The sequence below is a fragment of the Ranitomeya imitator genome, chromosome 4 (assembly GCF_032444005.1).
Source record: "Ranitomeya imitator isolate aRanImi1 chromosome 4, aRanImi1.pri, whole genome shotgun sequence".
Taxonomy (NCBI): domain Eukaryota; kingdom Metazoa; phylum Chordata; class Amphibia; order Anura; family Dendrobatidae; genus Ranitomeya; species Ranitomeya imitator.
The window spans coordinates 117,744,537-117,759,470 of record NC_091285.1 but is presented as its reverse complement, the minus strand read 5'-3'; the positions used below and the strand labels follow the sequence as shown (position 1 = coordinate 117,759,470).

The 14,934-nt window shown below is 46.0% G+C and overlaps 1 protein-coding gene across 4 annotated transcripts in view; it reads left to right on the top strand.

Annotated features, from left to right (window-relative positions):
• TENM2 (teneurin transmembrane protein 2) overlaps positions 1 to 14,934 on the top strand; it is a 3,136,407-nt gene that overhangs the window by 1,916,623 nt on the left and 1,204,850 nt on the right. The window lies entirely within an intron of this gene.

The window sequence follows — 14,934 nt, the reverse complement described above, 5'->3', positions numbered from 1 at the left end:
AAAATTTGACCAGCGATTTGTCATTTTTACAACGAAATTTACAAAACCATTTTTTTTAGGGACCACCTCACATTTGAAGTCAGTTTGAGGGGTCTATATGGCTGAAAATACCCAAAAGTGACACCATTCTAAAAACTGCACCCCTCAAGGTACTCAAAACCACATTCAAGAAGTTTATTAACCCTTCAGGTGCTTCACAGCAGCAGAAGCAACATGGAAGGAAAAAATGAACATTTAACTTTTTAGTCACAAAAATTATCTTTTAGCAACAATTTTTTTATTTTCCCAATGGTAAAAGGAGAAACTGAACCACGAAAGTTGTTGTCCAATTTGTCCTGAGTACGCTGATACCTCATATGTGGGGGTAAACCACTGTTTGGGCGCACGGCAGGGCTTGGAAGGGAAGGAGCGCCATTTGACTTTTTGAATCAAAAATTGGCTCCACTCTTTAGCGGACACCATGTCACGTTTGGAGAGCCCCCGTGTGCCTAAAAATTGGAGCTCCCCCACAAGTGACCCCATTTTGGAAACTAGATGCCCCAAGGAACTTATCTAGATGCATAGTGAGCACTTTGAACCCCCCAGGTGCTTCACAAATTGATCCGTAAAAATGAAAAAGTACTTTTTTTCACAAAAAAATTCTTTTAGCCTCAATTTTTTCATTTTCACATTGGCAACAGGATAAAATGGATCCTAAAATGTGTTGGGCAATTTCTCCTGAGTACACCAATACCTCACATGTGGGGGTAAACCACTGTTTGGGCACATGGTAAGGCTCGGAAGGGAAGGAGCGCCATTTGACTTTTTGAATGAAAAATTATTTCCATCGTTAGCGGACACCATGTCGCGTTTGGATAGCTCCTGTGTGCCTAAACATTGGCGCTCCCCCACAAGTGACCCCATTCTGGAAACTAGACCCCCCAAGGAACTTATCTAGATGCCTAGTGAGCACTTTAAACCCTCAGGTGCTTCACAAATTGATCTGTAAAAATGAAAAAGTACTTTTTTTTCACAAAAAAATTCTTTTTGCCTCAATTTTTTCATTTTCTCATGGGCAGTAGGATAAAATGGATCATAAAATTTGTTGGGCAATTTCTCCTGAGTACGTCGATACCTCATATGTGGGGGTAAACCACTGTTTGGGCACTCGGCAGGGCTCGGAAGGGAAGTCGCGCCATTTGACTTTTTGAATGGAAAATTAGCTCCAATTGTTAGCGGACACCATGTCGCGTTTGGAGAGCCCCTGTGTGCCTAAACATTGGCGCTCCCCCACAAGTGACCCCATTTTGGAAACTAGACCCCCCAAGGAACTTATCTAGATGCATATTGAGCACTTTAAACCCCCAGGTGCTTCACAGAAGTTTATAACGCAGAGCCATGAAAATAAAAAATAATTTTTCTTTCCTCAAAAATGATTTTTTTAGCCTGGAATTTCCTATTTTGCCAAGGATAATAGGAGAAATTGGACCCCAAATATTGTTGTCCAGTTTGTCCTGAGTACGCTGATACCCCATATGTGGGGGTAAACCACTGTTTGGGCGCACGGCAGGGCTCGGAAGGGATGGCACGCCATTTGGCTTTTTAAATGGAAAATTAGCTCCAATCATTAGCGGACACCATGTCACGTTTGGAGAGCCCCTGTGTGCCTAAACATTGGAGATCCCCCAGAAATGACACCATTTTGGAAACTAGACCCCCAAAGGAACTAATCTAGATGTGTGGTGAGGACTTTGAACCCCCAAGTGCTTCACAGAAGTTTATAACGCAGAGCCATGAAAATAAAAAAAAAAAATTATTTTCTCAAAAATGATATTTTAGCCTGCAATTTTTTATTTTCCCAAGGGTAACAGGAGAAATTTGACCCCAAAAGTTGTTGTCCAGTTTCTCCTGAGTACGCTGATACCCCATATGTGGGGGTAAACCACTGTTTGGGCACATGCCGAGGCTCGGAAGTGAAGTAGTGACGTTTTGAAATGCAGACTTTGATGGAATGCTCTGCGGGCGTCACGTTGCGTTTGCAGAAACCCTGATGTGGCTTAACAGTAGAAACCCCCCACAAGTGACCGCATTTTGGAAACTAGACCCCGAAAGGAACTTATCTAGATGTGTGGTGAGCACTTTGAACCCCCAAGCGCTTCATAGAAGTTTATAATGCAGAGCCGTGAAAATAATAAATACAATTTCTTTCCTCAAAAATAATTATTTAGCCCAGAATTTTTTAATTTTCCCAAGGGTAACAGGAGAAATTTGACCCCAATATTTGTTGTCCAGTTTCTCCTGAGTACGGTGATACCCCATATGTGGGGGTAAACTACTGTTTGGGCACATGCCGGGGCTTGGAATTGAAGTAGTGACGTTTTGAAATGCAGACTTTGATGGAATGCTCTGCGGGCGTCACGTTGCGTTTGCAGAGCCCCTGATGTGCCTAAACAGTAGAAACCCCCCACAAGTGACCCCATTTTGGAAACTAGACCTTGAAAGGAACTTATCTAGATGTGTGGTGAGCACTTTGAACCCCCAAGTGCTTCATAGAAGTTTATAATGCAGAGCCGTGAAAATAGTAAATACGTTTTCTTTCCTCAAAAATAATTATTTAGCCCAGAATTTTTTATTTTCCCAAGGGTTACAGGAGAAATTGGACCCCAAAAGTTGTTGTCCAGTTTCTCCTGAGTACGCTGATACCCCATGAGTGGGGGTAAACCACTGTTTGGGCACACGTCGGGGCTCAGAAGGTTAGTAGTGACTTTTGAAATGCAGACTTTGATGGAATGGTCTGCGGGTGTCACGTTGCGTTTGCAGAGCCCCTGGTGTGCCTAAACAGTAGAAACCCCCACAAGTGACCCCATTTTAGAAACTAGACCCCCCAAGGAACTTATCTAGATATGTGGTGAGCACTTTGAACCCCCAAGTGCTTCACAGACGTTTACAACGCAGAACCGTGAAAATAAAACATCATTTTTCTTTCCTCAAAAATTATGTTTTAGCAAGCATTTTTTTTGATTCACAAGGGTAACAGGAGAAATTGGACCCCAGTAATTGTTGCGCAGTTTGTCCTGAGTATGCTGGTACCCCATATGTGGGGGTAAACCACTGTTTGGGCACACGTCAGGGCTCGGAAGTGAGGGAGCACCATTTGACTTTTTGAATACGAGATTGGCTGGAATCAATGGTGGCGCCATGTTGCGTTTGGAGACCCCTGATGTGCCTAAACAGTGGTAACCCCTCAATTCTAACTCCAACACTAACCCCCCCACACCCCTAACCCTAATCCCAACTGTAGCCATAACCCTAATCACAACCCTAACCACAACCCTAATTCCAACCCTAACCCTAAGGCTATGTGCCCACGTTGCGGATTCGTGTGAGATATTTCCGCACCATTTTTGAAAAATCGGCGGGTAAAAGGCACTGCGTTTTACCTGCGGATTTTCCGCGGATTTCCAGTGTTTTTTGTGCGGATTTCACCTGCGGATTCCTATTGAGGAACAGGTGTAAAACGCTGCGGAATCCGCACAAAAAATTGACATGCTGCGGAAAATACAACGCAGCGTTTCCGCGCGGTATTTTCCGCACCATGGGCACAGCGGATTTGGTTTTTCATATGTTTACTTGGTACTGTAAACCTGATGGAACTCTGCTGCGAATCCGCAGCGGCCAATCCGCAGCCAAATCCGCACAGTGTGCACATAGCCTAATTCTAAAGGTATGTGCACACGCTGCGGAAAACGCTGCGGATCCGCAGCAGTTTCCCATGAGTTTACAGTTCAATGTAAACCTACGGGAAACAAAAATCGCTGTGCCCATGCTGCGGAAAAACTGCACGGAAACGCAGCGGTTTACATTCCGCAGCATGTCAGTTCTTTGTGCGGATTCCGCAGCGGTTTTACAACTGCTCAAATAGAAAATCGCAGTTGTAAAACCGCAGTGAAATGCGCAGAAAAACCGCGGTAAATCCGCCATAAATCCGCAGCGGTTTAGCACTGCGGATTTATCAAATCCGCAGTGGAAAAATCCGCAGAGGACCAGAATACGTGTGCACATACCCTAACCCTACCCCTAACCCTACCCCTAACCCTACCCCTAACCCTACCCCTACCCCTAACCCTACCCCTAACCCTACCCTAACCCTAACCCTACCTCTAACCCTAACCCTATTCTAACATTAGTGGAAAAAAAAAAATTTCTTTATTTTTTTATTGTCCCTACCTATGGGGGTGACAAAGGGGGGGGGGGTCATTTATTATTTTTTTTATTTTGATCACTGAGATATAATCTATCTCAGTGATCAAAATGCACTTTGGAACGAATCTGCCGGCCGGCAGATTCGGCGGGCGCACTGCGCATGCGCCCGCCATTTTGGAAGATGGCGGCGCCCAGGGAGAAGACGGACGGGACCCCGGCTGGATCGGTAAGTATGATGGGGTGGGGGGGGACCACGGGGGGGGGATCGGAGCACGGGGGGGGAATCGGAGCGCGGGAGGGGTGGAACGGAGCACGGGGGGCGTGGAATGGAGCACGGGGGGGTGGAACGGAGCACCGGGGGGTGGATCGGAGTGCAGGGGGGGTGATTGGAGCACGGGGGGGTGATTGGAGCACGGGGGGAGCGGACAAGAGCACGGGGGGGAGCGGAGCACTGGACGGAGGGGAGCCGGAGCAGTGTACCGGCCAGATCGGAGGGCTGGGGGCGATCGGTGGGGTGGGGTGGGGGCACATTAGTATTTCCAGCCATGGCCGATGATATTTCAGCATCGGCCATGGCTGGATTGTAATATTTCACCCGTTATAATAGGTGAAATATTACAAATCGCTCTGATTGGCAGTTTCACTTTCAACAGCCAATCAGAGCGATCGTAGCCACGAGGGGGTGAAGCCACCCCCCCTGGGCTAAACTACCACTCCCCCTGTCCCTGCAGATCGGGTGAAATGGGAGTTAACCCTTTCACCCGATCTGCAGGGATGCGATCTTTCCATGACGCCACATAGGCGTCATGGGTCGGATTGGCACCGACTTTCATGACGCCTACGTGGCGTCATGGGTGGGTTAAACCATATTTGTTTCATATGGTTTTTAATTTTTTTTTTTATAAAACCACAACAGAACAAAGTTCAATTACAGCACAAATTTAAACAAAACATGGTTATGCTGCAAAAAAATAAACAAAAAGAACTTGGGCTTACTGATTTCTGTAAGTTGGTGGAGGTGATGGCGGCAGCTCAGGGTCCTGCTCAGGTGGCCTTTGCTGGGCCAATTGTCCTTCACCCTGTGTGGATGTTGTGTGTTGCATTTCCAAATACAGGCCTTGGTCATATTGGCCAGTTGTGTATTGGCCATAAGAGAATTGTCTCTGCCCCTCATGCTGCTGAACATATTGGCTGGATTCATAGCCACCACCAATATGGCCATGTTGTCCAAACCCAGGTTGGGACGAGCCTACAGCACTGGGTCTGGAAAAGTGGCCATATTGGAAAAGTTGGTTGTAGGCTGCCATATGGTACGGTGCTGGCCTTGGTTGATTTTGGGTGGGGAGGGGTTGAGGTGTAGGCACACGTGGAGGAGGTGCTTCAAATCCTGATTGACCATGCACCTGTTGAGGTCGTGGAAGACGCAAGAGGTTATGTGGTGAAAGCTGCCTTCTTTCAATAAATTCCAAACAGATGTTCCCCCAAGCTGCCTCTTTCCTGGCCCTGTTGGAGTAGTTTGGATCCCGCTGGTCCCAGATTTCTGGCCTTTCTTGGACCAGGATGAGGAGCATATCCACGTTAATGATGGATGCCATGCTTCTTGCAACTCCGTGGAGGCGAGCGCCAGACTTCCGGGATGTCTGTCTGGCTTTTTCAGCTAATTAGCATGTCTGAGCTTCCTGATTGAGGGCTTGACACATTTCCTGGCACCTGGAGATGTCTGGCGTATTTTTCGCAAGTCACACTGTTGGTCTGTGTGTAATCCGTATTTTTCTCGCCCCCATTGACTTTCATTGGCGGATTTTTTGCGCAATACGCTGACAAACACAGCATGCTGCGATTTTCTACAGCCGTACAAGACCGTATAATACGGATCCGTAAAATACAGCAGATAGGAGCTGGGCCATAGAGAATCATTGTACCGTATGCAATCCGTATTTTCTGCACCTCTCATATGTCCGTAAAACTCGTTAGTGTGATGCCGGCCTTATAGTCTCAACAGAATTGCTCACTCCAGCAACAGCGGGCTTACATGCTTAATTTAAAAAATCTTGATCCTTTGAGTAAGAATATAATCAGTTTCAAGACATATCCTAAGGTATCTTTTCATAATTCAAATTTTATCAACAATCTTAATTGAAGCCATATATACAATTAGACATGATTAATAACTTTGCCCTACAAGTAACTTTCTGTGCTCATTTACATTCACACATCCAGAATCCATTGCACTTGCTTAACTCTGTGTGAGTCAGTTCTGGAACAGGATGTACTGGCCTTGTGAATAACCCCCAGAGGCATTATTCTATATTCCTCCAAAGTTAAAATGAAGCACTTTTATTAAAATAGCAAATAATAACATTTCGAAGTAGCTTAAGATATTATATCACCTATTTCATGCAGTCCTAACATCTAGCATTGCAAGTACAGTGTGTAGAAATACAGATATATGCTTCTGTACTTTTTCTCAAGACTCGACATATTCCAATATACTTATGTGAGATAACCGCTGTGGAAAAAATACATGATATTGCATTATTCTGTCCAGGGATGTTTATGCTACATAAATACAAATACATTATACACAAGTCTGTATGTAGCCACCCAGTGTTTCTGAGGGGCAATCTGTCATGGGGTTTTCTATAGTGCCATGGTTACCCATTAATTAGTACAGTGAGAAGTTGGGCGCCTCAACAAAAAAAAGCGAAGGGTGCACATTATGTTCTTGCGGCATGAGCTGTGAGGATTATGTACTTGCAGCATCAGCTATAAGCATTATGTACTTGCAGCATGAGCTGTGAGCATTATGTACTTGCAGCATGAGCTGTGAGCATTATGTACTTGCAGCATGAGCTGTGAGCTTTATGTACTTGCAGCATGAGCTGTGAGCTTTATGTACTTGCAGCATCAGCTGTGAGTATTATACACTTGCAGCATCAGTTGTATTATGTACTTGCAGCATGAGCTGTGAGCATTATGTACTTGCAGCATGAGCTGTGAGCTTTATGTACTTGCAGCATCAGCTGTGAGTATTATACACTTGCAGCATCAGTTGTATTATGTACTTGCAGCACCAGCTGTGGGCATTATGTACTTGCAGCATGACCTGTGAGAATTATGTACTTGCAGGCTAAGCTGTGAGCATTATGTACTTGCAGCATGACCTGTGAGCATTATGTACTTGCAGCATGACCTGTGAGAATTATGTACTTGCAGGCTAAGCTGTGAGCATTATGTACTTGCAGCATGACCTGTGAGCATTATGTACTTGCAGCACCAGCTGTGAGCATTATGTACTTGCAGCATGAGCTGTGAGCATTATGTACTTGCAGCATGAGCTGTGAGCATTATGTACTTGCAGCATGAGCTGTGAGTATTATATACTTGCAGCATCAGTTGTGTTATGTACTTGCAGTATGATCTGTGGGCATTATGTACTTGCAGCACCAGCTCTGGGCATGATGTACTTGCAGCATGACCTGTGAGAATTATGTACTTGCAGGCTAAGCTGTGAGCATTATGTACTTGCAGCATGACCTGTGAGCATTATGTACTTGCAGCATGACCTGTGAGAATTATGTACTTGCAGGCTAAGCTGTGAGCATTATGTACTTGCAGCATGACCTGTGAGCATTATGTACTTGCAGCACCAGCTGTGAGCATTATGTACTTGCAGCATGAGCTGTGAGCATTATGTACTTGCAGCATGAGCTGTGAGCATTATGTACTTGCAGCATGAGCTGTGAGTATTATATACTTGCAGCATCAGTTGTGTTATGTACTTGCAGCATGATCTGTGGGCATTATGTACTTGCAGCACCAGCTCTGGGCATGATGTACTTGCAGCATGACCTGTGAGAATTATGTACTTGCAGGCTAAGCTGTGAGCATTATGTACTTGCAGCATGACCTGTGAGCATTATGTACTTGCAGCATGAGCTGTGAGCATTATGTACTTGCAGCATGAGCTGTGAGCATTATGTACTTGCAGCATGAGCTGTGAGCATTATGTACTTGCAGCATGAGCTGTGAGCTTTATGTACTTGCAGCATCAGCTGTGAGTATTATATACTTGCAGCATCAGTTGTATTATGTACTTGCAGCATGATCTGTGGGCATTATGTACTTGCAGCACCAGCTCTGGGCATTATGTACTTGCAGCATGACCTGTGAGAATTATGTACTTGCAGGCTAAGCTGTGAGCATTATGTACTTGCAGCATCAGCTATAAGCATTATGTACTTGCAGCATGAGCTGTGAGCATTATGTACTTGCAGCATGAGCTGTGAGCATTATGTACTTGCAGCATGAGCTGTGAGCTTTATATACTTGCAGCATCAGTTGTATCATGTACTTGCAGCATGATCTGTGGGCATTATGTACTTGCAGCACCAGCTCTGGGCATTATGTACTTGCAGCATGACCTGTGAGAATTATGTACTTGCAGGCTAAGCTGTGAGCATTATGTACTTGCAGCATCAGCTATAAGCATTATGTACTTGCAGCATGAGCTGTGAGCATTGTGTACTTGCAGCATGAGCTGTGAGCAGTATGTACTTGCAGCATGAGCTGTGAGCTTTATGTTCTTGCAGCATCAGCTGTATTATATACTTGCAGCATCAGTTGTATCATGTACTTGCAGCATGATCTGTGAGCATTATGTACTTGCAGCACCAGCTGTGGGCATTATGTACTTGCAGCATGACCTGTGAGAATTATGTACTTGCAGGCTAAGCTGTGAGCATTATGTACTTGCAGCATGACCTGTGAGCATTATGTACTTGCAGCACCAGCTGTGAGCATTATGTACTTGCAGCATGAGCTGTGAGCATTATGTACTTGCAGCATGAGCTGTGAGCATTATGTACTTGCAGCATGAGCTGTGAGCTTTATGTACTTGCAGCATCAGCTGTGAGTATTATATACTTGCAGCATCAGTTGTATTATGTACTTGCAGCATGATCTGTGGGCATTATGTACTTGCAGCACCAGCTGTGGGCATTATGTACTTGCAGCATGACCTGTGAGAATTATGTACTTGCAGCACCAGCTGTGAGCATTATGTACTTGCAGCATGAGCTGTGAGCATAAACTTCTTGCAGCATGAGCTGTAAGCATTATGTACTTGCAACATCAGCTATGAGCATTATGTACTTAAGAACAGGTTCCACTGTCACATATGAATCAGAGACTCACAGGGATACACCCTTATAATGGACACACATTAAGGGCTCCTTTCCACTTGCGAGGAAAATGGACGAGCGCAATCCGATAAAAAATTGGATTTCACTCGGACCAATGTTACTCGAGCCTGGGAAAATATTCTGAAAAGTTCCCAGGCTCGAGTTCATATGAGGACATCCAGCAGAGGGCGCATCACCGCGACTGAAGGTAACTACATGCATGAGCTGTGAGCATTATGTTCTTGCAGCACCAGCTGTGAGCATTATGTACTTGCAGCACCAGCTGTGAGCATTATGTACTTGCAGCATGAGCTGTGAGCATTATGTACTTAAGAACAGGTTCCACTGTCACATATCAATCAGAGACTCACAGGGATACACCCTTATAATGTACACACATTAAGGGCTCCTTTCCACTTGCGAGGAAAACGGACAAGTGCAATCCGATAAAAAATTGGATTTCACTCGGACCAATGTTACTCGAGCCTGGGAAAATATTCTGAAAAGTTCCCAGGCTCGAGTTCAGATGAGGACATCCAGCAGATGGCGCATCACCGCGACTGAAGGTAACTACAGGTCATTGACTTACATTCCATTCATTCCCTGGGGTTTTACAGGCAGGAGCACAGCTGCATTAGCAGAGCTCCTGCTTGTAAAATTAGTTAACCCCTTCAGATGGATTTACAGCGTGGGACGAGACTGATCATCGGAAGGTATGGGATATAGTTGATTTTTTATTTTTCCTTTTTTACAGAACGAGGGTCTTCAGGTGGATTAAGAGTCTAATAAAATATTACAACAACCTGTGTCTTTATTTCATTAAAAGACTTTGTAATAATGTGTGTTTGTTTTATTAACCATTTCATACTATTGGATTAATAATGGATAGGTGTCATAATTGACGCCTCTGCATTATTAATCTGGCTTAATGTCACCTTACAATACCAAGGTGACATTAACCCTTCATTACCCCATATACCACTGCCACACGGTAATGGGAAGAGAGTGGCTAACTGCCAGAATAGGCGCATCTTACAGATGTGTCTTTTCTGGGGTGGCTGGGGAAAGATGTTTTCAGCCAGGGGGGGCAAATAACCGTGGACCCTCTCCAGGCTATTAATATCTGCCCTCAGTCACTGGCTTTACCACTCTGGCGGAGAAAATTGCATGGGAGCCCACGCCACACTAGCTGCTGGGCAAGCGAGCTCCTGCAATGCATATTCGGACAATTCAGGCCAGGTGTCTATTTTGGATGCCCAGTAATCAAATGGGAACGACAAGTGAGGGAGAACATCAATAGGGGAGGAAAAATAGTTAGTAACCATACTGGACAAATGTTGTCTCCTGCCACTTTGAATTGATGCTGCAGTACCTGTCCTGTCTGCGGTCATTGCAAAATCACTCCACAACCTGGTCATAAAACCCCTCTGTCCAATGCCACTTCTGATTTGTGCACCTCTAACACCTCTGCCCTGTTGCCCCCTTCAGCTCGTGTGGGAACCATCACCGGCTCTGTGTGCTGGGAATGCCTGAATCAAACGGTCAACGAGAGTTGCATGTTTGGTTGCCAATATTTGTTCAAGGTTCTCATGTGGCATGATGTTTTGCAGTTTCCCCTTATAGCGTGGATCCAGGAGGCAGGCCAACCAGTAATCGTCATCGGTCATCATTTTTATAATGCGGGGGTCCCTTTTTAGGATACGCAAGGCATAATCCGCCATGTGGGCCAATGTTCTAGTTGTCAATTCACTGCTTGTGCTGGGTTGAGGAGCACTTTTGGGCAAATCAACGTCACTTGCCTCCCTCAAAAACCCTGTACCTGGCCTTGCAACGCCACCAGTTTCAATTGCCCCATGAGAAGCTTCCTTATCCAAAAAATACTCATCCTCATCATCCTCCTCATCCTCCTCCTCTTCGCCCGCCACCTCGTCCAGTAGACTTCCCCGACCAGACAATGGCTGACTGTCATCATGGCTTCCCTTGTCCTCGGCTGACGACGCCTGCTCCTTTATGTGCATCAAACTTTGCATCAGCAGATGCATTAGGGGGATGCTCATGCTTATTATGGCATTGTCTGCACTAACCAGCCATGTGCATTCCTCAAAACACTGAAGGACTTGACAGAGGTCTTGTAGCTTCGACCACTGCACACCTGACAACTCAATGTCTACCATCCAACTGCCTGCCCGTGTATGTGTATCCTCCCACAAATACATAACAGCACGCCTCTGTTCGCACAGTCTCTGAAGCATGTGCAGTGTAGAGTTCCACCTTGTTGCAATGTCGATGATTAGGCGATGCTGGATAAGGTTCAAAGATCGCTGATGGTTCTGCATACGGCTGGAGTGTATGGGCGAACGGCGGATGTGCGAGCAAAGTCTGCGCTCCTTCAGGAGCAGGTCGGGTAACCCCGGATAACTTTTCAGGAAGCACTGCACCACCAGGTTTATGGTGTGAGCAAGGCAATGAATGTGTTTCAGTTGTGAAAGGGCTATGGCAACCATAAAATTCCTTCCGTTATCACTCACTACCTTGCCTGCCTCAAGATGTACACTGCCCAGCCATGACTGAGTTTCTTGCTGCAAGAACTCGGACAGAACTTCCGTGGTGTTTGTTGTCGCCCAAACACTTCATTGCCAATACAGACTGCTGACGCTTGCCACTAGCTGTTCCATAATGGGACACCTCGTGTGCAACAGTGGCAGCTGCGGATGGAGTGGTCGTGCGTCTGCGGTCTGTGGACGAGCTGTCGCTTCTGCTGGAGCACGAGGAGGAGGAGGAGGAGGGGTGGCGAACGCCTACAGCCAACTGTTTCCTAGACCGTGGGCTAGGCAGCACTGTCCCAATATTGCTGTCCCCTGTGGACCCTGCATCCACCACATTAACCCAATGTGCCCCTGGCCATGCCTACTGGTCCATGCATCTGTTGTCAGGTGCACCTTTCTACTCACAGATTGCCTGAGTGCATGGACAATGCGGTCTTTTACATGCTGGTGGAGGGCTGGGATGTCTTTTCTCGAAAAGAAGTGTCGACTGGGTAGCTCGTAGCGTAGTACAGCATAGTCCATCAGGGCTTTGAAAGCTTCACTTTCAACTAACCGGTAGGGCATCATTTCTAACTAAATTAGTCTACCAATGTGGGCATTCAAACCCTGTGTATGCAGATGAGAGGATGAGTACTTCCTTTTCCTAACGAGAGTCTCTTGTAGGGTGAGCTGGACTGGAGAGCTACATATGCTGGTACTAGCGGGGATGGACATGGCAGACAGAGAGGGTTGGTGATGGTATTCTTGCTGTTGGCCTACATACAGTGTTTCCTACCAAGAACATGGTGATTCCCTGACTGCTTTGGCCTTGCGACGAAACCTCCACATTTGCTGCATGTGGTGTGGTAAACGTTGGGCTTACAGTGAGGGAAGGGATGTAGCTTTGCTGACTAGCTTCATTGTGAGAGGGTGCAACAACGTTAAGGGACGTTTGGTAGTTAGTTCAGGCTTGCAAGTGCATGGTGTTTAAATGTCTACGCATGCAACTTGTATTTAGATTTTTAACATTCTGACCTCTGCTAAAGGTCCTTGAGCATTTCTTACAGATGACTTTGCACTGATCATTTGGATGTTGGTTAAAAAAATGCCAGACTGCACTCTTCCTACTATCGGATACCTTTTCAGGCATTGCACACTGAGCTACTTTAACCGGATGGCCACGCTATCCTACAACTGGTTTTGGTTTAGCCACACGTTTTTGGCCAGATTCGGGCCTGCCAGATGGAACCTGTTGCGATGTTGATGCCTGCTGCGGCTCCTCCTCCTCCGCTTCAGAGCTACTGCCGGCTGCACCCTGTTCCCCCAATGGCTGCCAATCGGGGTCAACAACTGGGTCATCTATGACCTCCTCTTCTATGTCCTGTGCACCTTCCTCTGTGTCACCGTGTAAGCCGGTGCTATAGCGTTCGTGACGGGGCTCCATAGTCTCATCTGGATCAGATTCTGGATCAGTACACTGCGAGGGCAATGTTGTGATCTGAGTCAAAGGAACAGCATAATAATCTGGCTGTGGCGGCTGTGCATCTGTGCACTCCATGTCCAATTCATCTTGTAATGGGCATGGCCTGTTAACTGTTTCACTTTCTAACCCAGGCACGGTATGTGTAAAGAGCTCCATGGAGTTACCCGTTGTCACCTGACGCATCCTTCTCTGTTGTTCTGGGTGAAGAACGCAAGGAAGCGACTTGTCCCTGACCGGGAACATCCACTGATGACGCTTTACTTTTACATTTTGCACTTTCCAAAGAGGAGGCAAAAGAGCTAGAGGCAGAGGCAGCAAAGAAAGCCAAAACTTGTTCCTGCTGCCCCGGCTTTAAAAGCGGTTTTCCTACTCCCAGAAAAGGGAGCGTTCGAGGCCTTGTGTAGCCAGACGATGACGGTGGCTGAACAACTCGAGACTTAGGTGCTATATTGCTTTTCCTACGACCACCTGATGCTCCACCACAACTACCATCATTACCAGCTGGCAATGACCGCCCACGGCCACGACCTCTGCCACCAGACTTCCTCATTCTTGGAAGTATGTAACCAAACTAACAAATGGTATTTGGTACTGTAAAACCAGTTACAAGGTGGACGCAAAATTGTTGTGAATTTAAATCTCCCTTTATAGGTGTGTGAGACTGCAGGGAAAATCAGGCCCACTGTATTACAGTACACAGTTTCAATGGCAGACAGTGGCTGACAGATATGCCACCAACAGGACTGACGCAGATGCACAGATTTGCCAATATTAATCTCCCCTTCTTTTTTTTTTTGGGGGGGGGGGGATGGGAGACTAGTGAATCAATCTGGCCCACAGTTTTACAGTAGTGTTTAAGTGGCACAAAATGACAGACCGATACCACAGACTGGACTGGAACAGATGCACAGATTTGCCAATATTAATCTCCCCTTCTTTTGTTTTGGGGGGTAGGGGGGTGGGAGACTAGTGAATCAATCTGGCCCACAGTTTTACAGTAGTGTTTCAGTGTCACAAAATGACAGACCGATACCACAGACTGGACTGGAACAGATGCACAGATTTGCCAATATTAATCTCCCCTTTTTTTTTGGATGGGAGACTAGTGAATCAATCTGGCCCACAGTTTTACAGTAGTGTTTCAGTGACACAAAATGACAGACTGATACCACAGACTGGACTGGCACAGATGCACAGATTTGGCAATATTAATCTCCCCTTTTTTGGGGGGATGGGAGACTAGTGAATCAATCTGGCCCACAGTTTTACAGTAGTGTTTCAGTGGCACAAAATGACTGACAGATACAACAGACTGGACTGGCACAGATGCACTGATTGGCAATATAAATCTCCCTTTTTAGGTGTGGGACAGTGCAGAAAAATACAGGCCCACTGTTTCACACTACACAGTTTCAGGGGCAGAAAGTGGCTTGAAGATATATATATATAAAAAAAGAGGAACTGTACTACAATTACTATCTCCCTACAGTAATCTCAGAAAAGTATGGCAGGCAGCAATAAAAAGGACTGTTGCCCACAAAAGTGAGGACAAACAAAAAAG